This window comes from Rhineura floridana, chromosome 3 (genome assembly GCF_030035675.1).
Source record: "Rhineura floridana isolate rRhiFlo1 chromosome 3, rRhiFlo1.hap2, whole genome shotgun sequence".
Classification (NCBI taxonomy): Eukaryota; Metazoa; Chordata; class Lepidosauria; order Squamata; family Rhineuridae; genus Rhineura; species Rhineura floridana.
The window spans coordinates 37,747,569-37,775,144 of record NC_084482.1 but is presented as its reverse complement, the minus strand read 5'-3'; the positions used below and the strand labels follow the sequence as shown (position 1 = coordinate 37,775,144).

The 27,576-nt window shown below is 42.7% G+C and overlaps 1 long non-coding RNA gene and 1 other non-coding gene across 2 annotated transcripts; both read right to left on the bottom strand.

The window, feature by feature from the left end:
• Positions 1 to 22,220: 22,220 nt before the first annotated feature.
• LOC133379657 (uncharacterized) lies at positions 22,221 to 26,807 on the bottom strand. The gene is made up of 3 exons (XR_009761234.1): positions 24,930 to 26,807; positions 23,872 to 24,035; positions 22,221 to 23,043 (listed from the first exon to the last, which is right to left on the bottom strand). It is a non-coding gene; the product is annotated as an uncharacterized LOC133379657 (long non-coding RNA).
• TRNAT-CGU (transfer RNA threonine (anticodon CGU)) lies at positions 25,622 to 25,693 on the bottom strand. The gene has a single exon. It is a non-coding gene; the product is annotated as a tRNA-Thr (tRNA).
• Positions 26,808 to 27,576: the final 769 nt, after the last annotated feature.

Below are 27,576 nucleotides of genomic sequence, written 5' to 3'. Positions count from 1 at the left end.
CAGGAATCCCTCAAGCAGGACAGGGGCGCAACAGCACTCTTCCCTCCTGCAGTTTCCAGCAACCGGAATTCAGAAGTATACTGCCTCAACAGTGGAAGTAAAAGATAGCCATCAGGGTTAGTAGCCACTGATAGCCTTTTCATAACTCCTTTTCAGTGTCGATCTCAATTCATTTTCAGAAGTGGATTTGCTTGCATGAACCTGAGATTGAAATAAGTAACCAGCAAGTGAAAGGAACCCTGTCCTTGCATCTCTGGAGGTCACAGGATGTTGCAAGCCCATCACATCCATTCTGGGACCCACATCAGTGGACAGGGAGATGTGCTCAATTCAACATAGAATGGTAAATAGTATATTTAAGACAAAGTAGCTGATCTGTGACAAACAAATAAGCACATAAACCACTCATATGAGTGATATAGGGTAACACAGAGCAATGCTAGATATACTTGCTTAAAAGTAAGTCTTGCTGAGTTTAATGGGACTTACTGCCAAGTAAATGGGTATAGGATTGCAGCCACAATGATTTTTCTCTTAGTATAAAATAGGACAATAATTCAAATACTTGCGTCAGTATAAACGTTATAGAATCTATCATTTGCAGAGAATATAAGAGCAGTTCAATAATAGAATCAGAAAAGTTGTTGAATCTCATCCTTGTTGAGATTCTTTTTTTTTAAAGACCCACAATTCACTGACTCCCTTCCTGTTTGGTGATTATTCCTGTAATCTTCTCTCAACAACAGGTTGCAGTTGATTCAAACACAAGAACGTTTCTTAAAAGAGACTTCTTTTCTGCCAGCTGCACTCATACAAGCTCACTGGGTAGCACCAGAGTTATAAGCAGCAACCTTGATAATAGGAATATAGAAAGCTGCCTTAATAATGAGTTGGACTGATGACCCATCTAGCTCATTATTGTCTACACTGACAGGCAGTGGCTCTCCAAGGTATCAAGACAGGAGACTTTTTCCAGCCCACCACACACATAAGGTTGCCATATTTCGGGTTATACTTACATGCATTCATTTTTCTTTGCTTTCTTCAATATTTGGCCAGTCCTTCCAGTCTACCATGATCCCTTTTGCTATTCTGGCTTATTAATATGCAGAGCTCACACCCAGTTAGCCTAAATGATGGAATATGGTGGTATAATGTGATGGTCCATTTCACATGAGCAAGTGGTACGCAGGGTTTGGTGCAAAGTCTCTTCTGGCAAGGCAACATCAACATTTGTTTGTTAAGTTTGTATCCCACCTTCCCACCAAAGGTTGCCCAAGGCTGCTAAATAAAATACAAAGCAAAAACATTAAAAAGGCATGTGAAACATCAATACGTGTCAGCTAGTCATCTCATGGACCAAAAGCCTGTCTACAATTTGTGATGGTGGCAGTACACAGCTAATGCAGTATCCCAAAGCCCCATCACATGTGTTTTTAAATTGTTTTTATATTGTTTTGAATTTTAAATTTGTGTTTTAAATTGTTTTTAAAATATGTTTTTAAATTGTGTATTTGTTTTAATGTTTTTGATTGCTGTAAACCACCCAGAGAGCTTTGGCTATGGGGCGGTATACAAGTGCAACAAATAAATAATCAATAATCAATAATCACTGTTGCACTTCATTGTAATAGTAGCAACATACAGAGTCCCCAGAGCTTGGAAGTAACTAGTTACAAGTAACAAATTACTTGTAATTTATTACTTTTTTGAGTAACGAGTGAGTAACTTCATTACATTTTGCTGGTAATAGAATGAGTAGTAACTTCATTACTTTTGAGGAGTAATTGTAATGTTTCCAGTATTACTTTTGTGCATTACTTGGGGGGGGAGCAGGGAAAGTCTTCTGCTCCTTTGATTTGTTAATAAAAATCATGTGCTTCAAATTGGGCTTCTGTGCAGCATTGCTCTTCCTTCATGCTCTATGGGTGCTTAGGAGGCGACAAGGGAGGAGGTGGAGAGCAAGCCGGGGTAGAGGAAACAATTGTTTTAAAATTGACAGGAGTGGAAAGAGAAAAGAGCTGGAAGCAATGCATATATACAAAAAATATGTGTGTTGGGGTATCATCATTGCTGGGGGTGGGGTGGGGTGAGGGGATGTGAGATTCTGTTATGCCATTCTGTTAATCTTATGGATAAAAAAAAAATCTACTACCCTCTCTCTGTGTGTGCTTATTGTTAATGTTGTTTTAGGCTACTTAGATGTGCAGCAGCCAAGGCCAGCACCTTGTAGACATTTTTTTTAAAGTAACTAAAATGTAATTGTAGCAATTACTTTTGAGTAAAAGTAATCAGTTACTTTCAGAGCAGTTGTAGTTGTAACGGTAATTACTACTTTTTGGGGGCCATGTAACTGTAACTGTAATTTATTACTTTTTAAAAGTAATCTTCCAAGCTCTGAGAGTCGCTGTGGTTCAGTCAGTCTAAGGCCCCATGTAAAGCAGTATCATGCTACTTCAAACAGTGGTGGTGCCCCCCCCAAGAATCATGGGAACTGTAGTTTGTTATAGGTACTAAAAATGGTTAGGAAACACCTATTCCCCTCACGGAGTTACAGTTCCCAGAGTTTCCTGGAAAGGATTGACTGTTAAACCACTCTGAAAATTGTAGCTCTGTGAGGAGAATAGGAGCATTGTGAACAAACTATACAGTACAGTTCTCAGGATTCCTTGGGGGAAGCCATGGATGTTTAAAGTGGTATGATATTGCTTTCAGTGTATAGTGCAGATGAAGGCTAAGGGTGTGTGGCAAGACCCAGAGTCCCAACCATGCATAATTCTCTAGGGCAGGGGGGTGGGGAAACTGCAGCCCTTCCATCAGCCCCAGCCAGTGGGCAGGAATGATGGGAGGTGTAATCCAAGAACATATGGAGGACCACAGGTTCCCCACCCCTGTTCTAAGGGGAGTTGCAGGAGGGGGAAAAAAGGCCAATCGCTGCAACCTTCTATACCTTCCTCCATCCCCAAGAACAATGTGCAGCTTGATTCAGTTTCATCTAGTTCAACTGATGTACAAATCCCTACAAATCAGGGGCCTGTCCATTGTCACAAACACTTTAGTAAATTCTCTGACTGATTTCTATAATGTACTCCATGTGAGGCTGTCCTGGGGAACTGTCTGGAAGTGACAGTCAGTGCAAAATACTGCTGCTGATCTGTTAGTTGGAGCTGGTAGAAAGGAACAAGTAACACTGTTTCTTACAAATCTGCATTTGCTCTTTCTTGTCTTCCGGGCATGATTCAAGAGCCTGGCTATGATCAGTAGCACTCTAAGCAGCCTGCACTCAGGATCTTCGCTGTTGTGGCACCTATGGTGTTGAATTCCCTTCCAAGAGAGGCCATCCCAAATCCTTCATTGCATATCACTTTTAGATGGCAACTGAAGAAGGTCTTTAGTTTGATGGTCAAATAACAAAAAAATACAGTGCTCTGTTGCAATTAGATACTTTTGTAACTGATTTTATTGTTGGTTTATTCCATTGCTATTGCATTTATTAAACATGTATTAAACATGTACATAAATCCTCTTAGACAAAAGTGGGTTTTTTGGGGGAAGGGGAGACACAAGTAATAAATGTTACAATAAATATAAAAGAAATGTTATGAGTTGCTCTTGCTCCTCTCTTTAGATTCTCTCTGAAGATAAGGGATTTTTACCATGAAGTGGTTAGACCAAAAGTACTGTAGAGCAGGGCTAGCCGACATGATGCCCTCCATAGGTTTTGGACTCCAACTCTCATCAACTCCAGCCAGAATGGCCAATGGTCAGGGATGATGGGAGTCCACAACATCTGGAGGTCACCATGTTGGCTAGCCCTGCCCTAGAGTCATGAATTGGTGTTAAAATTGCAAACATTACTCCAAATATTAGGCTGTTTGTAAATACGTTGTACAGAAGACAGGAAGAAGCTATGAGTGTTAGCTGTACTAGTGCAAAATGCCCACCATAAAAATGCAAAGCAGGTTTTATGCACACATACAAACACACCACCATAAAAGTAATCAGATTTTCACTACAACAATTATATTAGTCTATAAGGTGCACTTACAATGGCATTCTGCAATGGTTCCTGCCATCTGCAGTTTTTATATGCACTGATATTGGAGGGGGGATGACTTTTTCAGCCTGAGGGCCACATTCCCTTCTTGGCAACCATTTCGGGGGCCACATGACAATGTATTGACCAATGTATTAATCATTTTTTAAAAAACAAAAGCAGATAATTGTGCTACTCACTTTCTGTCACACACATGACAAAAATCACAAGGAAGATTGCTTTCTAGAAGGATTGTGGGAAGCATTGTCAACCAATACTGATGCTGAATGTTGGCCTTCCAGATCTGAGTCAGGGGAAGCTCTTGCTCAGGTTGATTCGATGACATCAACACAGAGATTTTTCTTATAAGAGCAGCTGTGAACCACCTTGTGACACTGTTGAGAAAGCAGTAGGGGATTCACAAGGTGCCTAAAGGTTTTCCCCCAAAGTCTTCTCCAGAGCAGGATACAGAGGGCTATGCAGATGGCATAAATCTGAACTACGCTTCTTTTTCTAGAGGAGAGGCTGTATGAGTCTCTTGCAGTAAAAACAACCAAAGAGTCTTTGGGTGGCAGGTGAAATCTCAGTTGTTAGCTGGGGCTTCTCTGCATTACTAGGGAGTCTATTACTGCTGCAAGTGAGCAGCCCAGGTTGTGGCTCCCTGAGTGTTTTTAAGGATATGCTGTGTTTTAAATCTGATTTTATAAGTTGTGCTGAACTGTTTTTAATGTAGGGTTGTTGAAATGTTAATGCCTTCGCCCACAATGTCCCCAGGAACCAATAAGCATGATTCCAACTTATGGCGACCCTATGAATAGGGTTTTCATGAGGCTGAAAGGCAGTGACTGGCTCAAGGTCACTCAGTGAGCTTCATGGCTATGTGGGGATTCGAACCCTGGTCTCCCAGGTCGTAGTCCAACACCTTAACCACTGCACCACACTGGCTCTCACTGTCCACTCAGAAAAAAGCCCTATTGAATTAAATGGAGCTTTCCCCAGGTATGTGGGGTTAGGATTGCAACCTAACCCAACTTCTCTGGGAATAAGCCCCACTGAATTCAGTAGAAGTTATTGCTGAGCAAACATGGTTAGAACTGCACTGTACCTAATGAACTAACTAAAGCCCCCAGTGGATTTTTTTCTGTCCCACTGTGAAGCTACAGCTCTCTCATTCCAGGTTTGGCTATTCACAGCAATTGCTTGCAAGGACAGACATGCCTAACCAGATGCTCTTACAATTGACACATTGGCCATGGCTGACAAGATTCCATGTCCTGTCAAAATTATTATAGGTTGAGCAACAATTTACATATACAAATGATGTGCACAGACGTGAACAGCTGTTGGTAGGGAAATGCCCTTTATCCCATGGTAATCCCACATCCTGGAGATTAGCTCAACAAGCTCATGTTATTCACACTGAGATTTTCTCTGTTGGGGATTTGGAGTCTGTGACATCTTTCCCCTGTCATTATTAGCTTCAGTCTCCAAAATAAGCTCTGCACATTTTATATATTTGGTAATTTGCAAGCGTGACATTGTTAAGCACTTGAGCAATGAAAGGGGTTTTAGGTCAATAAGACTTTAATGAGAAATGTACCCAGTTTTAGGAGGTGAAAGTCTGCATGCATTTGCCAAAAGATTTGTACAACAGATCTGAGTGTCTGTTGACATATACCGAGAAAGGATGAGCAGCATGAAGGATTTCTAAAGCTCTGTTTCATATGCAATGCAAAATGCTTCCTCGGTTCATCATCCCTCTGTGAAGCCCATTTTACAGATAGGGGGACTTGTCTGTGACTTGACTGAGAGGAGACATTCTCAGCCCTACCTGAGATGCCAGGGATTTGAACCAGGGGTGTTAAGCATGGCTCTGTCACTGAGCTACAGCCTCTTCTGTTCTGTTACTTCTCCTGACAGTCTGCAATGAAGATTTCAAATACTGCAACATTTGCACAGTTCAACGTAAAGCTGCTGTGGGGTATCATGGTGGTGCCCTATTTTATATTGGTTTTTGTAAATCACCCTTGAATCTCTGCTGGATGGCAGGATATTAATCTTTTAAATAATGATACATATGGTAGCATAGTGGCAAAATCAGAAATGCAGGGTCCCTTCTTGGTTGTCACAGCCATGCCCCTCCCCCTTTTTTGCTGATGGGGTAAGAATGAGATCCTTGTTAATGCCTTCGCCCACAATGTCCCCAGGAGCCAATAAGCATGAAAGGGGACAGTGTTAGCTATTGAAAAGAGTATTCTCAATGGCTGACTCGCCTCCTTTCACTCTGATTGGCTCCAATCAGAAGGAAAGAACCAGGAAGCAAGTTAGAAGACTCTTCTGGGTGGCTAGCACATTCCTCTTTCATGCTGATTGGCTCATAGCATGCTGGAGACATAGGGACCCTGCTCCCCAAACAGTAAGGGGTCTAAGACACACACCCCAAGACCCTGGATGTCTACACCTCTGGATATATATGCACTCACATACAGATATATACATACAGGAGAGAGAGAGAGAGAGAGAGAGAGAGAGAGCTTGGAAAAGTTACTTTTTTTGAACTACAACTCCCATCAGCCCCAGCCAGCATGGCCACTGGATTGGGCTGATGGGAGCTGTAGTTCAAAAAAGTAACTTTTCCAAGCTCTGTGATAGATAGATAGATAGATAGATAGATAGATAGATAGATAGATAGATAGATAGATAGATAGATACACACACACATGATGGCAAATCTCTCAGGAGTTCCAGAATTTTGTCTTGTTATTGGTTCCATTGATGAACAGGAGTGGGGGTGGAATTTGCAATGAGAGCTTCGTTGATTAACTGCTCCACTTATTAGTTACAAAGCTTTGCTGGTGGGCCTAACATTAAAAAATGAAGCACTGTATCTAGGACCTTTCCACAAGCCTGACCCCTGCAGTCTAAGTGTGACAGCAATTTGAGCCTGCGCTGATCCCTCACCTGTCCTCGCCAATCCACCCTGCAGACGGTGGCAGCTGGGAAAAAGGAAAGTACTGACTGGGACACAACCCGGCCACAGTTCAATACTTGGAGAGCCCACTGATTTCAGCGAGAGAAGCTGACAGCCCAGTTTTAGGCTGCTTTAATTCATAATGAAGTCCCACTGAATTCAGTGAACTTTACTCCCAAGTAGGGATGGGAGAGAAATTTGATTCAGTTTGTATATAGAGCTGAATCTGCCAAATCCACACTTTCCAAAACAATGTGAGAACTGAAACACAGCCATCCTTCATGCTGTCATGTGTTTCTACAGCCATCGTTTACAAAAATGCATATATTAGGGGGAAATGTGCATAATAATGAATATATTAGTGAAAATAACATACACAATGCATTATGTTATGAGAAATTGCTTGCACAATTGTGTGCATTAGTCAAAACTGCATATAAAAATCTTGTTAGGAGATTAGACTAAAATGCTGAAGAATTTTCATGAGGATTTAAAAATAAATAAATCCCGAATTGCTGCAGAACTGAATTTAAGTTTGGAAAAGTGAAAAACCGAGAGAACCAAAATTTACAGATCCTGCCATCCCTACACCCAAGTAAACCTGCATAGAATTGCAGCTTCAAGTGAAACAGGGCGAGGTGGAAGCATGCTGACATGCTAGAATGGACAGCAGGCAATACAACATGCTGAAGTTGGGGGGGGGATGTCACGTTTTTAAAAATACTGTTTCCTGCATTAAAAACTCTGTGTGAATATAAAACCAACACAGCAGTAGGCAAAGGCTTGAGCTAGAACCTTCATATGCTAATTTTATATATTGCAGGGATATATTGCAAGCATCTGCAGCCTCAAGTGAGAAAGCTCCACCTACCACCTCTTTCTGCTGCTTGTGTAGACCCGTCCTAATTCTACCACTGAAATCAATAAGTCGTAATAGAAGTGTTGACTGGGACTTGGAGGCCTTGCTCTGTGTCCTGCTGCCACTGGAGGTGCAGCTGGCAGTGACCAGGTATGGGGCCTTTTCAGTTGAAGAGTCCAGCCTGTGGAGTGCCTTCCCTGTGGAGGTCTGCCTGGCTCCTTCACCACTGGTGTCTCATTGGGGAGCCAAGTCTGTTTGATTTTGTCGTACTTTTGGCCTTCAGTGACAATCTGCACAATCCTATATACAGTATGTCTTTTAAGAATCAAGACCCATTGAACAACATAGGAAGCAGAGCTTGGAAAAGTTACTTTTTTGAACTACAACTCTCATCAGCCCCAGCCAACATGGCCACTGGATTGGGCTGATGGGAGTTCAAAAAAGTAAATTTTCCAGGCTCTGATAGGAAGCTGCCTTGTCCTGAGTCAGACTGACTAGCAATGCTCTCCAGGATTTCAGGCGGGAAGTCTCTCCCAGCCCTGCCTTGAGATGCTGGGAACTGAGCCTGGAACCTTCTGTTTGCAAAGCAGATGCCCTACTACCACTGATCTACAGCCCTTTCCCAAAGGTGCTTACTCCCAGTAAGTGGAGTATTAGGACTGCAATCTTTATTTTTTGTTGTTGTTCTCTCTTCATTGTTGTAATATTCTCTTGTTCTATGAATTCTCTGTGATGTTTTACTTTTGCAGTTATTTGATTTTTAATTTATTAGTTGTAAGCTACTTTTGATAGAGAAGCAGCTTATGAATACTACCAGAAATACAAATGCATTGGTCAGACCTTTGCGTTATTGAGCTAGAACTTGCAGCTGATTGTGATCAGACATGATTGGTTCTAGCATGAAATGACTCGCTGGGCTGGGGGTGGGGAAGCTGTGGCCCTCCAGATGTTGCTGGATTCCCACTCCCATCAGCCCCAGCCAAAATGGTCAATGGTCAGGAACAATGGGAGATGTAGGACAACATCATTTGGAGGGCCACAGGTTCCCCATCTCTGTGCTAGGGTAACCAGATGCTAAGGACAAAACAAGGCTTCTGTGTCTGTATATCAATAGGTATACAAGGTGTACAATTTGAGCAAGGTTGACTTGTTGTATAGCAATGGTAAGAAGAAGCACGCCAGGTGGAATCCTGGTGCTGTCCTATTAAAGGCATTAAAGTCCTGTCTTCTCCTGGCCATGAGCTCAGTTGCAGGATCAGGTGTAAGTGGCTCCTTCTTATCACTGCAAGAGTTCGAGTGTACTAACTTGGGAAGGCCTGTCGCTCAGTGGTAGGGCAGTGGTGGCTGGAGGCACCATGTCAGTGGGGCAGTAGAATGAGCTCCAGGTTTTACTCTGAACTTTCAAGGAGCTGTTCAAGGTGCTTCCCAGATCAGATCCCCGCTGACCTGGAGCCACCAGCCACCACCGTGGTAGAGTATCTGCTCTTCATGCAGAAGGTCGCAGGTTCAGTCCCTGGCGTCTCCAGGTAGGGTTGGGAAAGATTCCCTGCTGGAGAGCCACTGCTAGTCAGTGCAGACAGGAGTGAGCTAGATGGCCGGCCCGATATGGTCTGACGACTCAGCATAAGTCAGCTTCCTGTGTTGCTGTGCAGCTTCCTAATGGGGAAATGAGAATACAAGTAGCCCCTTTGGAAAGGCAGCAGGGGATGGGCAAGGGAAGGGAGTTAAGGATCTCCTTATAATTGACGCTTTGTGAAGAGCCATTTCAGCTGGAATTCAAACTGATGCCTTGCTTGAGCTCAGTTGCTACTGTACAGAACTGAAAGTATTCTTTCCTTCCTCCCTGGACTTCTGCAAAGCCAAGGGGGTCAAATTCCAGGAGCACCCTGGGCCTCATGTGGTGCAAAAGTCAGAGAAACCATGTGCTGAATCAGAGGATTATTTCACCCTCTCCAGAGCTTGCTCCGCTCACAGGGAATTTATGGTGACAGATGATTATGTATTTTTCTCCTTATTTCTAATAAGCAAAACAGGCCAGAACTCCCACTTCATTTTGTAAAAAGAGCAGGGCCTTTGGATACTCTTGCAGTTTCATTAAGCAGATGTAGAAGCAGATGTCTTGACAAATGAGGTTTTCAGTTTTTAAAAAGGCAACTTCAGCCCTTCCCCTGCTCCCTGTGATGGCAAAGTATAGACATTGGGACTGCAAGACTGTACAGCATAGTTGACTTGCAGTGCAATCCTACCTGTCTATCCATAACTAAGTCTCACTGAGTTCAATGCATCTTGCTCCAAGGTATAGGATCCAAGTATAAACTCACAGGTTTATAGCACAATTGTAAATCCCGTTGAATTAAATGGTACTTAATCCCAGGTCAATCAGGTTAGGATTGCAGTCTTAATTAATTACGGACTACTAGAGACCAGGGAAAGTTTCACGTTCTTTGCCCTCAAATTTGATTTAATCAAGATGGATTATCATTATTTGGTAAACTATGGAAGCCGATTTTTACTTCAGCTTAGCTCCAGTTGTTTCTTCATGTGTAAATCTTAAAGAACATCGTTATAAAATTCTGCTTCAGTGGTATTTGACCTTAGATAAAGTACAAAAAATATACTTACTAATTCAAAATGCTGGAGATGTGGGCTGGATTGTGCTGATTTAAAACATATATTGTGGGACTGATTACATATTATGAAGCATCAGATAAGCATAACTGAATATGGTAAACTCATTACAGGACGTTTTATGTTATTGGGTAACAAAAGATCATATAGATACATCAAATATAGAATTAATTGGTAATATGCTGTTATCAGGAAGAATCTTAGCAGCCTCTAAAATTGAAACCTGTTAGTGTTCCATCTGTTACACAATGGCTTAATAAAATATAGTATATAGCTAAATCAGTAAAATTAGAAACATCTGTCTGGGTAAGATTTACACTACAATCCTAAACACACTTACTAGAGAGTAAACTTCATTGAACATGGTGACATTACTTCTGAGTAAACATGCATAGCATTGTCCTGTTAATCAATTTAGGAAAAAATGTGTTTATATAATATAGCAGGTGTAGGGAACCTTTGGCCCTCCAGATGTTGCTGAACTACAACTCCCATCAGCCCGGCCATTGGCCATGCTTGCTGGAGCTGATGGAAAGTGTAGTTTAGCAACACCTGGAGGGCCACTCCTGTAATATGGGGTCTTTTTGTTAGATTTTGGGTAGCTGATGTGTGTCTTTATTGTTTTTCAACAAGGGGAGGAATAAAGGAACAACATTAAACATGTACAGTAGATTTTAAAAAACAAGCTGTAAAAAAGCTTCAAGCAAAACGTAAAGGAATAATACTCTCAGAGATGTAGACTACCTTATGCATGAGTTAGCCCCCTTGAGAAATTCAGTTGTGATTTAAGAGGTTGGGTGGAATGCCCTTGACCAACAAAGGCTATGAGGGGCCTCCATTTGCCTTCAAATCAATCCACCTTGGTTATGTCCCTATATAGCCTAAGGTGGTGTGTGAGCTGTTCTATTAACACAAGATGCCACATTTCATTCCACCATCCCTCAAGTGTAAATGGAGAGCTGGAGTGCCAATGGTAAACTTTGCCTAGTTTTTCAGCTGCCAATAAAAACAGAGTAAGCTTTTTATAAGTGACCTGGTGCATTGTATCAGGAAAAATGGATAGCAATGCTAACTGTGGGTCCAGGTAGATGAATTGCAAAAAATATTGCTGAAATTTCCTGAAAAATATTAATCCAGAAGGTTGACACCACTGGACGCAACCACCACATATGATAGTATGTGTCCAACAGGTCACACCCTATCCAATACTCCATGGATAAAGTTGGGTTCATCCTGTCCATCCTAACTGGCATATAGTACCAGCACAGAACCACATTATATATTGACTCTTTAACTCTGGCAGACCCCTTGCAGAATGGAAGCTTTCACCACAGCACCTTCCAATCCTCTTTTTCTATAGTTGTGTCCAAATCTGCTGCCCAGTGGTTGGCAGTGGTTGACCCCCTCTTATCAGACAAAAGACCCTAATTTAGAAGTGATATCAGCCCTTTCAAATTCCCAAAACAAACACAAATGGCTTCAAACAAGGTAAGAGCGAGCCAGCTATTCTGAAAATATGTGCATGAAAGGCTAGGACTTGTGCCAACCGAAACCAGTAGAAACATTCTGTAGTTTGGCTTGCAGTTGGTCCTGAGTGAGAGGTTGGCCATCCTGAAAGAGGTCTAGAATTTGGTATAAATCTTTGGCTTCCCAGGCATTAAAATGTCCAGTTTGGAAAGCATCACAAAATTGGGGGTGAGCACCAAAAGAAAGCAATGGGGACAACAGAGGTGCCAATACCTGCACCCACCTTTTACAAATCTTAAGCATCATCTTATGAAAAGGATTTGTTATTTTCTGTAGGCTAGCAAAAGTTATTTTCAAAAGAGGAACACCAAGACCCAACTCACTCAGTTCCATATCTACCCAATGCACCCTATAATGACTTGTACCAATTGCTTGAGGTTACAAGCATCATAATATAGTTGTAAACAGGGCACTCCAAGACCTCTTTGTTTGCTGTTGAAACAACACTTTATTAATCCAGGCCCATTTACCTTCAAGAACAAAATTATTTAGTAGCCAGTGTGATTTCTCAATTTCAGCTTGCTGTAGCCACATCAGGCCCTGGGAGTGTATGGAATAGATCAAAAACCTTTGGCAGGTGAGACCAAACCAGGTGAGATATATTCGTTTTAACTTGCGAGCTCTTGTTTAATCAATTTTACTAAGGAGGCATAATTTCATTCTTGGAGCTAGAGAAGGTCTTTGGGGAGCATCACCCCTAAGTCTCTTATGCTACTGGTTGTCAGGAAAACCCTGAAGTGCAGGCCAAGTGACACTGCTCCTCTAGAGGAGTTGCTACACAGAGCAAGGCAGACTTTTGGTAATTGATGTCAAGGCCAGACACCACCTAAACTCATCAAGTAGTTTTTTTAGTTCAGGAATGGCTTCCTTAGGATTACTTACAAATAGTAGAATATCTTCTGCAAAGAGATTAATGATGTGAACTGCATCCTCCATCTGCACTCCTTGGATCGCCAGACTGCTGTGAATTATAGCCACCAAAGTTTCCAATCTTGCTATGTCCCCCTCCATAAAGCAAAAGAGGGACAGTCCACACCATGAATCTGAACTTTTGCCATAGCACAATTGGAGTAAATGTCCTTAACCACATTTAGGAACCATTCCCCAAAGTTGAGACAACATAACTCTTTCTTCAGTAATAACCAATTAAGGCAGTCAAATGCTTTGTAAATATCCAAAGAAATCAACATTGTCGGATGCTTCTGAGAACTTCCAAAGTGAACAATATTTAGCACTTGCAGGACTGAGTCTGTAATCTGCCTGTGTGGAACAAGCTCCTGTAGATCATTACTCACATATTGCCCTATCCCAATCTCATAGCTAAAATTGAAAACAGAAGTTCTGCATCTTAGTTAATCAAGGCGATAGGGCAATAAGACCCATGTCACTGGGGTCTCTTCTGGGCTTCAGGATGACTATGAAGCTCAACTCAATCCAAGAGGCTTGCATCTTCCCACTCACCCTTCCAAAGCAGAATTAAATAGTGGGACCAACTGAGGAATTAACAAATCAGCAAAAATCTTATAAAACTCCCCATTGAATCCATCAATACCCGGAGTTTTCCTGGACTTGAGATGTTTAATGACCCTTTTAGCTTCCCAGTCTGTAGTCAGGCACTCTAAAAGGTCTTTGTGGTCTTGCCCTAAAACAGGTTGATTAGCTTTTGCTAGGTAAGGATTGATAGTTCTGGGACAGGGATACACCAAAGGTTAGAGTTCTGTATAAGAGTCAGTGAAAGCTTTACAGATGGCAGATGTAATATAGCACTAACAATGCAAGTTATATGGTTGCCATGAAATTTGTGATGCAACACTCTAGCAAGAAGTCTTTAATTCTTATTACCGAATTCGTAATAAGCTCTGTTTGTTTACTGTAGAGTAGTACAAACATGGTCAATATCTAGAGCCCTGAGTTCAGAATATTTTTGATTGAGTCGCCTGAGAACCTTGAGGCTACCTTTGGTTTTATGCACCCTTTCTAAATCTGCTATCTCAGTTACTAATGCAGTTTTAGTAGCAGTTTTAGCTTTCTTGAGCAGCGCACTTTCCTTAATACAGTAACTCCTTAGCACTAATTTGAATGCATCCCAAATCACTGCCAAGTCCATACCTAGAGTTAGGTTCTTGGTAAAATAGTTGATTTTATCTTCTGCTAAGGTAGATTTGACTTCTGGTTTTAGAAGTAAGCCAGAGGGAAGACACCAGATTAAAGAGTATCATTCCATATATAAGGTAAGCTCTGCAGAGACTTGGGTGTGGCCTGAGACAGCAATAACCCCTATGTGGACATCTATTGCCCTATCCCACACTTTAGAAGACAGGAAGAGATGAATGCTCCTTGAGTAGGATTGATGACATTCTGAAGGTGTAAAAAAAAGCACCAGGCCTCTATCAGCAATGATGCTATGCAAATGAGAGGAATCCACATTATTTAGGCGGCTGTGCCAGCTCCTATCCATAGAAGGGTTCATTACTGCATTTAAATCGTCTCCCAGAATTACCATTCCCACTTTAAATGTATCCAAAGCCCTCAATGTATCTTAGAGGAATTCTGCCTGACCAACATTTGGATCACAAAGGGACCCCTTCATAGGATAGTTTTCAAATGAGCCCGCCTTAAAAGGGCAAACATGGACCAGGATTGAGGAAAAGGTAAACAGAAAAGTGCTTAATTGTTGCCACTCAACAGCGTCAAACATAAAAGTGTTCTTGTTCCCCCTACTCAGCCTAGTGTCAGGAGAGGAGCATTTCTTCCTTCTAGATTTCTTCTTCTGTTGCTCCCAGGAGGAATCACAGCCATCCCTTGCCTCATCTGCACCGTCAGCCATTGCTTCCTCTAGGGGCCCCAACTGCAAGTCAGCAAGAATCAGGCTCACATCTCATAGAGTAGATGTGAAAAAAACCTTGTCCTTGTATCGCACAACATACTTAAATTTAATTAATAAATCTAAGTTTTAAATGTTCTTAAGCTATTTTAAAAATTCATGTTTTTATATATAAAACTATGTATTAACTAAAATGTCATATAGCATATTGCTACATGTATGTTTTTGTCTTACTATGTTTTAAGCTGACCTATGGTTGAATAAAGATTGGAATTGGAATTGAAGGGGAACCCCCAGTGATATTGCATCCCTGCTTTCCTCAAGATCTGTTACCGGTCTGAAATTCATCCGCCTTTGTAGTGTTTTGACACATACATCCTGAAATAGTTGTACTGTGACCTCTCCACATTTCAGCACACAAAAATTGTAGAGAGCTTTAAACACAATTTCTTTAAGTCTGAGCCTTTCAAATCTAATCACCAGGTTCCAAGCCCAATTGCCATTGGGCCCTCTTGGACCTGGAGCTCAATCAACTGACTCAATGTCCATTTGAGTGACCTCTGTAGCAAGTTTTAAGTCCCGGAACTATTGCAAAACAAATGATGGTCCCCACCTTCCTCTGTCCCTCTCTAGCAAACCCTGGAGTGCATGTCTCTGGCCACCATTTACAGCTTCTCAACATTCTGCTGGTGGTGTACACTTAAAGCTATGATGAGCTTCCGCTGGGCCTTGAAGACCTAGCTCTTCAGACAGGCTTTTGGGGTGGGTTAGGTTTATTACTACTGTTGAGATTTTAATGTTTTAATGTATTTGTATGTTTTTATTCTGTACGTCGCCCAGAGTGGCTGGACAACCAGCCAGATGCACGACTAATAAATCTAATAAATAAATAAAATAAATAAATAAATCAAAGGCCTCACTCAACATTTTGGCAACCCCAGCTAATTGCTCCCGCAAACATGTGAGTTTCTGATCAATGGGCCCAAGAGCAGTATGCAAGTGAGCCGCTAATTATTTTCAAAGTGTTTTAAGACAAGCCGGCAAGTCCCCATTGTTTGACACTTGTCAATTTTGCTCCTCCGTGAACCATGTGAATGCCTTCATCACTTGACAGATCCAATTTTTCAGCTAGCTCTAGCTCAGCAAGTCTGAAGCTTTCAGCAGCTTCCTACTCAAAGCCAAGTGCATTCCCTTGGTGTCCCGGAGCAAATTTGCTATTCAACTGCCGCTTTAATCATCAGAGATCCAGTTCAGGCGAGAAGAGACAGGACTACATGGCCATCTTGCTTGGTGGCAAACCGCACACACCCCATCATATTTCTTCTTTGTTAGTTCCCACCCACCCCAGTTTTTAAATGATACTAATTTATACCAGCACTGAATGTGGACATGCTTTGCTTTTAATGTATTCAAAATATTTAAGTATTTATAAACAAATTAAAAGTAGGACTGCTAACCATTTTTCCCCCTAGAAGGTCTCTTGTGCATTTTAACAGCTGCAGGAGAAACAAAGAATTCAGCAGCTGGAGCTAGAATTTCTGCTTGTCATGCAGTAATTCAAGGCATAAGTGCCCTGCCCCCAAAGGTTATCTATCAAAAAGATAATATTAAAGATGATCCGAGTGCCAGCTTATGCACATTAAATTATGATGAATTCTTATTTTCTCATTGCCCCCATGCTTGCATGTTTACTTAGTGTTCTTATACATGGAGATAACAACCATAACATTGGTTTTTCTATTGATGCACCTTGACTTCCCACAAGGGGCACATTTATAAGAAAGAGTATCCCCCATGGGCCGATAATTATTCCCTGAAAGTTAATTGAATATGGTCATTCTAAATTCTCTAAAAACCTGGATCTGAATCATTTGGGAATACTGAACTCCTGGTCTAGGCTGGGAGAATCCCCCCTTTTTTCTTTTCCCATTCTTTATGTTATTTATTTATTTAATTTCCCACCCTTCCTCCCAAAAGGATCCCAGGGTGGCAAACAAAAACACTAAAAGCACTCTAAAACATTGTAAAAACAAAAGACTTCAAAACATATTAAAACAAAACATCTTTAAAAACTTTTTAAACAAAAGATCTTAAAAATGTCTTTTTTAAAAAAAGCTGTAAAAACATCTTAGAAAGCAATTCCAACACAGATGCAGACTGGGATAAGGTTTCTACTTAAAAGGCTTGTAAAAAGAGGAAGATCTTCAGCAGGCACCGAAAAGATAACAGAGATCGTGCCTGTCTAATATTTAAGGGGAGGGAATTCCAAAGTGTGGATGCTACAACACTAAAGTTCCGAGTCTTGTGTTGGGTGGAATAGACCTCCTGAAAAGATGGTATCTTTAGGAAGCCCTCACCTGGAGAGTGCAGTGACTGATCTGGTATATAAGGGATAAGATAAACTTTCAGGTAACCTGGTCCAAAGCTGCATAGGGCTTTGAACACCAAAACAACAACCTTGAACTTGGCCCGGTAGCTTATGGGCAGCCTGTGCAATTCTTTCAGCAGCAGGGTGACATGCTGGCAATACCCTTCCCCAATGAGCAGTTGCGCCACCACATTTTGCACCAGCTGTAGCTTCCACACCAACCTCAAAGGCAGCCCAACATTAAATGTTAATAATAATAATAATAATAAAAATAAAAATTTGTCAAGAAATATAGAAAACTAAACAATGGCCCACAGACTGGAAGCATTCAATATATATCCCAATTCCAAAGAAAGGGAATCCCAGGGAATGCAATAATTATTGAACTATTGCCTTATTATCCCATGCAAGTAAAGTAATGCTCAAAATGCTACAACAAAGGCTCTTACCATATATGGAGCGAAAAATGCCAGACAAGCTGGATTTAGAAAGGGAAGAGGCACCAGAGATCATATCGCAAACATTCGTTGGATAATGGAATGAACCAAGGAATTTCAGAAGAAAATCACCCTGTGTTTTATAGATTACAGCAAAGCTTTTGATTGTGTAGATCATGAAAAACTATGGAATGCTTTAAAAGAAATGGGGGTGCCACAGCATCTGATTGTCCTGATGCACAACCTATACTCTGGACAAGAGGCTACTGTAAGGAGAATATGGAAAGGGTGTGAGATGGGTGTATTTTATCACCCTATTTGTTTAATCTACACACAGAACATATACGGAAATTGGACCAAAATGAAGCAGGTGTGAAAATTGGAGGGAGAAATATAAATAATTTAAGATATGCAGACAATACCATGCTACTAGCAGAAACCAGTAATGATTTGAAATGAATGCTGATGAAAGTTAAAGAGGAAAGCACAAAAGCAGGACTACAGCTGAATGTCAAAAAGACTAAAGTAATGACAACAGAAGATTTATGTAACTTTAAAGTTGACAATGAGGACATTGAACTTGTCAAGGATTATCAATACCTCGGCACAGTCATTAACCAAAATGGAGACAGTAGTCAAGAAATCAGAAGAAGGCTAGGACTGGGGAGGGCAGGTATAAGAGAACTAGAAAAGGTCCTCAAATGCAAAGATGTATCACTGAACACCAAAGTCAGGATCATTCAGACCAGGGTATTCCCGATTTCTATGTATGGATGTGAAAGTTGAACAGTGAAAAAAACGGATAAGAGAAAAATAAACTCATTTGAAATGTGGTGTTGGAGAAGAGCTTTGTGGATACCATGGACTGCGAAAAAGACAAATAATTGGGTGTCAGAACAAATTAAACCAGAATTGTCACTAGAAGCTAAAATGATGAAACTGAGGTTATCATACTTTGGACACATAATGAGAAGACATGATTGACTAGAAAAGACAATAATGCTGGAAAGTAGGAAGGAAGTAGAAAAAGAGGAAGGCCAAACAAGAGATGGATTGATTCCATAAAGGAAGCCACAGACCTGAACTTACAAGGTCTGAACAGGGTGGTTCATGACAGATGCTCTTGGAGGTCGCTGATTCATAGGGTCGCCATAAGTCGTAATCGACTTGAAGGCACATAACAACAAGAACAATAATACATTCTTAGCTGACATGGGCCCCATCTGTACTATACTTTTGAAGCAGTATTAAACCAATTTAAACAGTCATGGCTTCCCCCAAAGCATCCTAGTTTCTTAAGGGAAGTGACAGTTGTTAGGAGACCCCTATTCCCCTCACAGAGGTAAATTCCCAGAGGTTCCTGGGAAGAGGGACTGACTCTGGGAATTTAGCTGTGAGGGGAATAGGAGACTCCTAACAACTCTCACCCCCCCTTAAGAAACTACAGTTCCTAGGATTATTTGGGGGAAGACATGACTGTTCATAGTGCTGCAATGCTGCTTTAAATTCATAGTGCAGATGGGATCTAGGACTTGGGACCAGAGTTCAAATACCGACTCAGCCATGAAGCTTACTGTGTGACCTTGGGCTAGTTACTGTCTCTCTGCCTAACCTACCTCACAGGGTTGTTGTGAGGATAACATGGGAAGAGGGAAAACAATATACACCACCTTAAGCTGCTTAGATGAAAGGCAGCATAGAAATATAATATAATATTTCTTTCTCTCACTTTGCTTTACTTGAGTCTACAATGTTGCACAGTAGCAGGCAAGAGTGGAGACACATTAAGGCTTATCCTCAGTTGACAGATAATACTTCATGCATCTGATCAAGTGGGGTCTAGTACCTGAAAGCTGATGCCACAACAGCAGTGCAGGGAGAGACACACTCCCAGATAAGCGAGTATAAGACTGCAGCCTAAAAGTGTTGATCTTTAAGGTGCTGCAAGATTCTTTTTTGTATTTGCTGCAGCAGACTAACACAGCTGTCCCTCTGGGATTTGAAGCCATTTTTAGTAAACAGAGGATGAAAAAAGCAAAAGCCACCAGTAGGGCTCTCATCATGACCACTGGCCTTAACTACGGCCATGGGAATGTTCACACTGAGTTCACTGAGATGTGGATTGCAGCCATTTGACACAATCTGGCAAGTTAGTCCCATTACATGAATCCCACTAAAAGGACTTCCATAATTGAATGAACTACCCAATAGAGAACTTCCTACTTTCCAGTTAGCCAATGAAGTCTGGTGTACAGGCATGAACACAGTGATCCTGTTTATCTCCCTGCTGTAAAAAGCTTCAGTTGCTGGTTAATAAACCTCAAGCAGCTGTTAACAACTTAACAGAATTTTCCACAAGCTTACATAACTCTTTACACTAGCATTTTCTTGATCTGTTGATTTGTAAGAACTGTTTTTACCATTGTAATGTTTTTATGATACTATTTTATTGTTCGTTTTAATCACAGATCGTAACTGGTTTTGTATATTTGCCATTTATATACTGTAAACTGCTTACAGGCCAGCTCAGACATTAAGTAGTATATGAACCAATTAATAATAACAGCAACAGCAGCAGGCCAGGCCATTTTTTCTGATGAGTTGACAATCTGATTCTACACATACGCTTGGGAACAAGCCCCATACGACAGACACATTATCAGTCATGCCAACAAGTCTATCCCTTTTATTGCAGAGGATGGGGCAGCTTGTCTTAGCAATCAAATTGTAGGGAATCATTAAAGGGTAGAAAATGGTTCTTTGTTTTGTATATTTTTACCACTGTAGTGGGATGAGCCTTTTTTTGGGGGGGGGGGTTGGCTGAGGCACCAAAATGTCTTGGGCCATCTCTGGACACCCCATTAAGTCCCACTGATCTCAGTGAGACAGATAGTGCAATCCTAAGCATGTTTAGTCAGAGGCAAGTCCCATTTCTGAGAATGTGGCACAGAATGCCAGTGTGGTATATAGCAGATAGAGTTTTGTATTAGACAGGGCAATATACCGTTCAAATCCTTACTTGGCCATGAAGTCAACTGTTCTGTTTCACATTGGGCCAGTGTAACCTAACTAGATTGTTAAGGAGATCACTGAGGTGGGGGACTTATGCATGCTGCTGTGAGTCCCTTGAAGCAAGAGAGGGATAAAAATGAAATAAAACCAATTATTAACTGTGGCAAAATATATATATATCTGCAACTCTTTAACTACAGGAAAGTAGTTCATCAATGGAACCAGTTGAGAAGCCTGGACAGTCATCTGTTGGGGATGCTCTAGCTCTGGATTTCCTGCATCTGAAGCAGTGGGGTGGGGTGCTAGATGGCCTAGGACAAGGCCTCCCCCAACTCCATGATTCTATGAAAATCCCAGGGCCGCTGCTACTCCCGTATTAACTTTCACTTCTCCTGCTGTTGAAATCCTGTAATCTTTTATTTTGCTCAGCGCTCAGTAGTGCAGACAAATTGTCTATAAGCCAATGGAGAAGGAGGAGGGAGACTCAGAAAGATTAGAGATATTTGACTTGAAATCATAGACAAGTTCTAGGCTTCAGTCCAGGAAGTCTGTGTTGCCTGGTCTTTTGAGTCAATATGTTTATCTGCTGAGTCACCCTTTTGAACTGCAAGTTTGCATTTTGTGGACAGAATGTAGCATGGGCCAGACTTTGGTTTAAACGTTAACTTGTAAACAAAATGAAAAGAACTGGCGAGACTGTGGTCATATGCAGTTCCTCATCGTCATGGGGGGCTTGCTTATTTACTCAGTTAATTTAAATGCAGATATACTCCTGACTTTGGACTCATCTACACAGAAAAGGAAAACACGTTTGCCACTGATGTGGCATAATCACTTTCAGCATTTCCCCACCCCTTACAAGTGATCCTCTGTGGCGCAGAGTGGTAAGCGGCGGTAACGCATCTGAAGCTCTGCTCACAGCCGGAGTTCGATTCCAACGGAAGGAGGAAGTCGAATCTCCGGTAAAAGGGGTCGAGGTCCACTCAGCCTTCCATCCATCTGTGGTCGGTAAAATGAGTACCCAGCATACACTGGGGGGTAAAGAAAGGCCGGGGAAGGAACTGGCAAACCCACCCCATATATACGGTCTGCCTAGTAAACATCATCCTAAGAGTCAGAAATGACTCGCACTATAAGTGCAGGGACTGTGACGCCCTTCCCTGGCTCTCCCTGTCAGGTTCCTACCTGCTTGTGGCTACTGCCTGTCACTAGGCACCACCAGGGACTCCACCAGTCCGGACTGTCCTTTTTTATGGTTTCTCTCTCCGCTCTAGCACAGACCTCACCAGATTCCCCTGCTAGGCAGCACCACCAGTCACATCCTATAACCAGTATTCCCAGAGACTCTGCCTGAGTCTCTCTATCAGGTTACCTCTGTGACTGTGTGCTTAAGCTGTCCCCAATCCCTTTGATCTTTATATAAAAAGCATACAACTCTGGGTTGCTCTGGATACTTGTGGTGTTATATTTTTCCCTTCACCGCTGCCACCAATTGTTACAGTTTCCCTTCAGCCCTGGTAAGCACCTTGCCCTCCCTTCTGGTCTGTATATTCCCCGGCCAAGGATCAGGCCTCCGGTAAACCAAAATAGTGTTTATTAAATATTAGAAATAACAAGATTACTTTATAAAGGCTCATAAGCATATGGTTTCATCTATTCCTGTGATACTTGTCTTAGTATTAATCCGAACTCCACACTTTCCTCACATCCACCAACTCTCCACACAATCTCCTCTCAAAAACCCCACCAAACACCTCTCAAACAACCCACCAACGTCCACCCAGATTCAACTGTCATCCTTCCATTTATACTCTCAGCCATTCAAACACTCAGCCAATCATCCAGCATTCTACTGCTCATTTACTCCCCCCTCCTCTTTCACTCCACTTACCACATATCTTCCATACAAACAGTACTTACCATATATACATTAATACAGGAACATCACAGGGACACCTTTACCTTTTTTACAAGTGGCAGCCAACAAACTGGCGCAGGTGTTGAGGAAACCTCATGCATACAGTGATGTCACAGAATGCAGAGCCAATGGGTGAAGAGATATACTTCAGACAGCACTGGGGAGCGGGAAATATATGAAAGTAGGAATTGATGTCTGAAAGGTGCAGGAAGGTTTGGCCCAAGGGGGGGGGTCACCAGTTGGGCTCCACTTTAGGTAGCATCAGGCTTGCACTGATGTCATGTGTTTATGGGAAATTATGGGGGAGATGCGGAAGGAGGACAGAAGAGATGCATGCCTCATTGTTGCATGTGGTTAGGCCTTAGAGGACGCTGAAGAAAAGAGCGTTCTTTCTCCATTATGTTTCTCCATCCCTCCTTTGTTCAGGTACTGCTAGACCACACTTCTTCTTTTTTAAACAGACCTTCAAGTTAAATGGAAAACCCAATTAATAACTTGTATGTATCATCTGCAAGAAATGTTACATAATTTTGGCTTTTGATAGAACTGCAAGTCACAACATTTGGAAATGCACCCCCCTCCAATTCACTAAGGATAAAGAGAAAAATCAATAAAGAGAAATGCACCAACGTATCACATACACATGAGTAGGGTTGCCAATTCCCCCCCCAGCTGTTATTCCTGGGGCTTTAACAGTGGCTTGAATCACAGGCACCAGCTGGCGATGATGCTTGTCTCTATGCCATGGAAAGCTTTACTTGCTCACTTCTACAGATCAAGCTGATGTTAAAGGCACAGAAGCAGGCCAGGATGTTTTTAACCTAGTAAGTTTGCAACCTTATATCTGTGAGTTTTTTTAAAAGGCTTGAAGATGTACAGGTAGGGCTGTGGTGCAGAGGCACTGCCCACTTCCACATTTGTGCCTTTCCTATGAAAATAAGAGGCATATGATTAAGATTTTGTACATTGTACGATTTTGTACATTGTTCCAAGGTATGGTGTACATCAGTGGTTCCCAAACTTTTTTTTCCCGTGGACCGCTTGAATATTGCTGATGGCCTTGATGGCCTTGATTTTTCTGCCTCCTGTAGCAGTTTGTAACATGCTGTTTGATTTTTAATTATATTAATATTATTACTGCTGCTTTTCCTTCTTATATTGTATTTTATTGTATTACAATTTGCATTCCACAGAATTCAAATTATAATACAAGAACATACAATTTAAGAAATAAAGCAAACAAAATACAAAAAAAAAGAATAATATTTAATATGGACATGCCACAGATCACCTGAATGAAGCTTGCGGACCGCTGGTGGTTCATGGACCAGAGTTTGGGGACCTCTGATCTACACGACAAATGTACAGTGTATGGCACATGAAGCAGGCATGGGTCTGGTCTGTGTCTGGATGGGTGACCATCTAGAAACCACAGGTATGCCAATCTTTGGGTTCCTTGACGGACAAAAGGTGGGATGTAAATATAAGAAAAATATGTAAGTAAACATTTCCTTCTAGGCATCAACCACAGCTAGGAGAGAGCTGGACAGGAAGGAGACCAGCTCTTCCACTGGCTGCCTTCTATACCTCTTGAGACAATCGGCCTTCCCAACCCCTCTCCACAAAACAAACAACGATGATGTTTGCTTGTTTTGGAGGATTCCCCCTAGCCTCTCTTCTATATTAAACAAATATCTTGAAAGAGAAGTAGTGAGAGGTACCTTTAGTGATGTAGAGATAAAAATATTTCATGAACTAGATCTGGGATATGCATAAATTTTATTCTGTATATTTCCCTTCCTCCTTTATTCACATTCTCTTGAAATAATCATCCCTGTTCCAGCCTTGCAGCACTCATGCAGAATTCATCTTTGAATTGCATTTTGGATCTCTCCTTTTCTAAGCTAAACAAGGCCTCGGCGTAGCTTTAATCCATTACAACTAATAGCGCCAAATGGGGGTCCCCGTCACTCCACCTTCCCCCCCCCAAATAAAGAGGCTCCAGATGGATGCGAAAAACAGCCTGTTCTCGCTTGCTGAGCTGGATTGGGTGCAGAGCGGTGGCCGAACCGTTCTGGACGGCTATTAATTTGATGCAGCTCCCCGTGGCAGGCAGGCAGCCCAACCAACATTCCCTTTCTGTTCTCTAGGCAAGGCTTTGCTTCTTGCCTCGCCAGAGCGAACATTCCCGCCTCCGGGGCCAGAGGACGCTCCCGGATCACCCACTTTCATGTATGTGCTAGAGATGCAGCGCCCGTCAAGAGGAGCGGCCGGGGCTCTCTCGGGTTTCTTGCAGCAGCGGGGTTTTATCCCCCCCCCCCGCGCAGAAGACAAGCCTGAAGCAGGAACCTCAAAGCCGGCGTTTCAGATATTTATTTGTTCTGGCGGTGTGGTCATATTTAAAAGATCCGGCGTAATGAAAGCGTGTCGGTGGAATCCATAGGGGTTCTTCTTGCAGCGCCGCGCAAAGCCACTGCACAGCCGGTCTCCTTTCCTACGGCAACAGAGATTCGCGGTTCCAGTGCGTGCACTGCGCTCCTTTGCACTGCCACCCATTCGCGCTCAATATAGAAAATGACCGTCTTCCGTAGGCTGCTCTTTCTTTCCCTTCTATGCCACCAGCGCCGCGACGTTTAAAATAGTCAGTCGCAAAATGAGCCACGCACACCTCCCCCGTCTTTTATAACCCTGTTTCCCGCGCAATGGAGGAAGCTCCACCGGGTGGCTGTGTTTTGTGGGGAATGACTATTTTCTAGCTCATCTTGCAAGATAACCCCGAGCGTGGGTTGCTCCGATCCCCGCAAGAACAAATCAGCGGGCATCCTTGCTAACATAGACTTGTGTGAGTGTCAGAGCACCTCCCCAGGGAGCAGCGGGCCAAGGGTATAAGGTGGCAGCCCGCAGGCTGTCCCTTCCCCCACTCCTCTTAAAAAAAAATCAATGAAGGAAGCCGAGCCTGAAAAACAAAAAGCGGCTTGTGAAAGGGAATCCCTTTCCATCCCCCTCATTAGCAAGCCGTGACACTAACAAGTCCAATTTTGAGGCACGGACGGGGTTCGAACCCGCGATCTTCGGTTTACGAGACCGACGCCTTACCACTTGGCCACCGCGCCTGACGGGCTAGCAGCAGGGAAAAGCAGCCAGTGGAAGGAAGGTTCCGGGTTCACGTTGTAGTTGTGTGGCCGTACGTTCCGTCAGACTGCGCTCCGGGTTCCAGCGTCTGCTTCAAAAAACCGAAAAGACTGGCTCAGGCAAAGGGACGGGCTCTTTTTCTCCTTTTGCTGTCCGAAGCCCAACGGCTGCAGCGCTCGGCGCCTTCCGCGAACGATCTTTGCGGTGCGGTCTTTAGACGCAAGCAGCAAAAAACGGCTTCCCACCCCATTCACTGAACTCCCTTGCCAGGCACCAGTTGCTCCACAATGGGCGAGCAGCACGGGCAGTTGAGACGCAGAAGACGAGCAGGCGTGCAACTGGGAGTCGCTACGATGCATCTGTCTCCTCTCTTCCTTTCCCTTCTAATGTTCAAAAAGAAATGCACGTGCTATTCGTATTTTAAGAACAAGACTGAAATAAATAGCATGCAAACTGCAGCCGGCAGATATCTCTCGCACCCGATCCCGCTTTTCTTCTTTTTTGAGCCCTTGGAATTTCGAATCAAAGCCCATCAGAGAAAGTTTCGGGATAGAGCCGAGGCGGAGGGTGCGGGTGGGGAAGGACGACTGGAAAGCGGCCATTTTTCAACCCCAGCCCCGGTTGGAGGGAGGCGGGCAGCTCTGCTGGCTTCCAAACGGACGAGGACCAAAATAATACGTTAGCGATTATTGAAGGGTTTGACGGCTTAAAAATAGCGAGTGGAGAAAGACATACAAGGCTCGATTTATGGCTGGCCGTGATTACTCCTTCGCTCTAGAAGCCATTTTGGCCCGGATGTCGTCGTGCTGCTGCGCTAGGTTGGGGCACGTTCTGCATCCCCAACTCATGAAGAAATTAAAGGTTAAAGATGGCCTCTCCTAACAACTACTAGTAGATTTCGTTATTCAAACTGAGTTCCCGTGCTTAGAATTATATACGGGGCTTCCTTGAATTTTCTCGAACGGGCATCCGTGTACCCGTGGTTTTGGGTAATATTGATTTAATTCGAATTTTATTTAACGCACAAAATTTGCCAAATGATTATCTTGAATTTTGCCAGCCGAGGCTGAGTGCCTCTGAGCATCTGCGGCCTTTCCTTTGAGCGGGGGAAAAAGGGGGCGTCTCCCTTTTGGGATGGGAACCTGCTTCTGTTCTTTTAAAAAAGGGCTTCAGGACACTGTGCCTCTGAGCACCTGCAGAATCTCTTTTCCTTCTGTCAGGAAGTGGCTTTTAAAAAACAAACGGAAATCACAGAATGTCTCTGAAAATATGCAAAGTTGCAAACAGTGAAAACACGTATTCTCTCCCCTCATCTCTTCAACTTAAGGTATTATTATAATTACTGTATACCCCACTTTTCCCCCCTAAATAGTTGGTGGTGTGCTTTGCTCTTCCCCTTCCCTTTTCGTCCTCACAACGACCCTGTGGGGTAGGTTAGGCAGAGAGATTGATTGACCCAAGATCATCCACTGAGCTTCACCCTGGTCTCCCAGAGCCTAGTCAAACACTCTCACACCAGCTCTGATACCTTTTCAATACTGGTAGCAGAGCAGATTGTAAAACATGAGATGGGCTGATGGCAGTTTGGTTAGCTACCCTGCTTTGCAATGGGGTTTTACACCCTTGCATCTCTTTATTTTTGAGAAACAGAATAGGAATATCCGTATTAGCCGAGAGCAGCAAACAACACTTAAATGCTTAAGTAGGGCTGCCTCCCATCACAAACGAAAGACAGGAATGATGTGGGTGGGGCATGAGATAGGTTTTACTAAGAAGAGGAAGAACTATGCTGGGCTGCCACCATTTTCAGAGCATATTCTGCCTTCTATCAGAGTAGGATCCAGCTCCCCCTCGATTTCCTTTC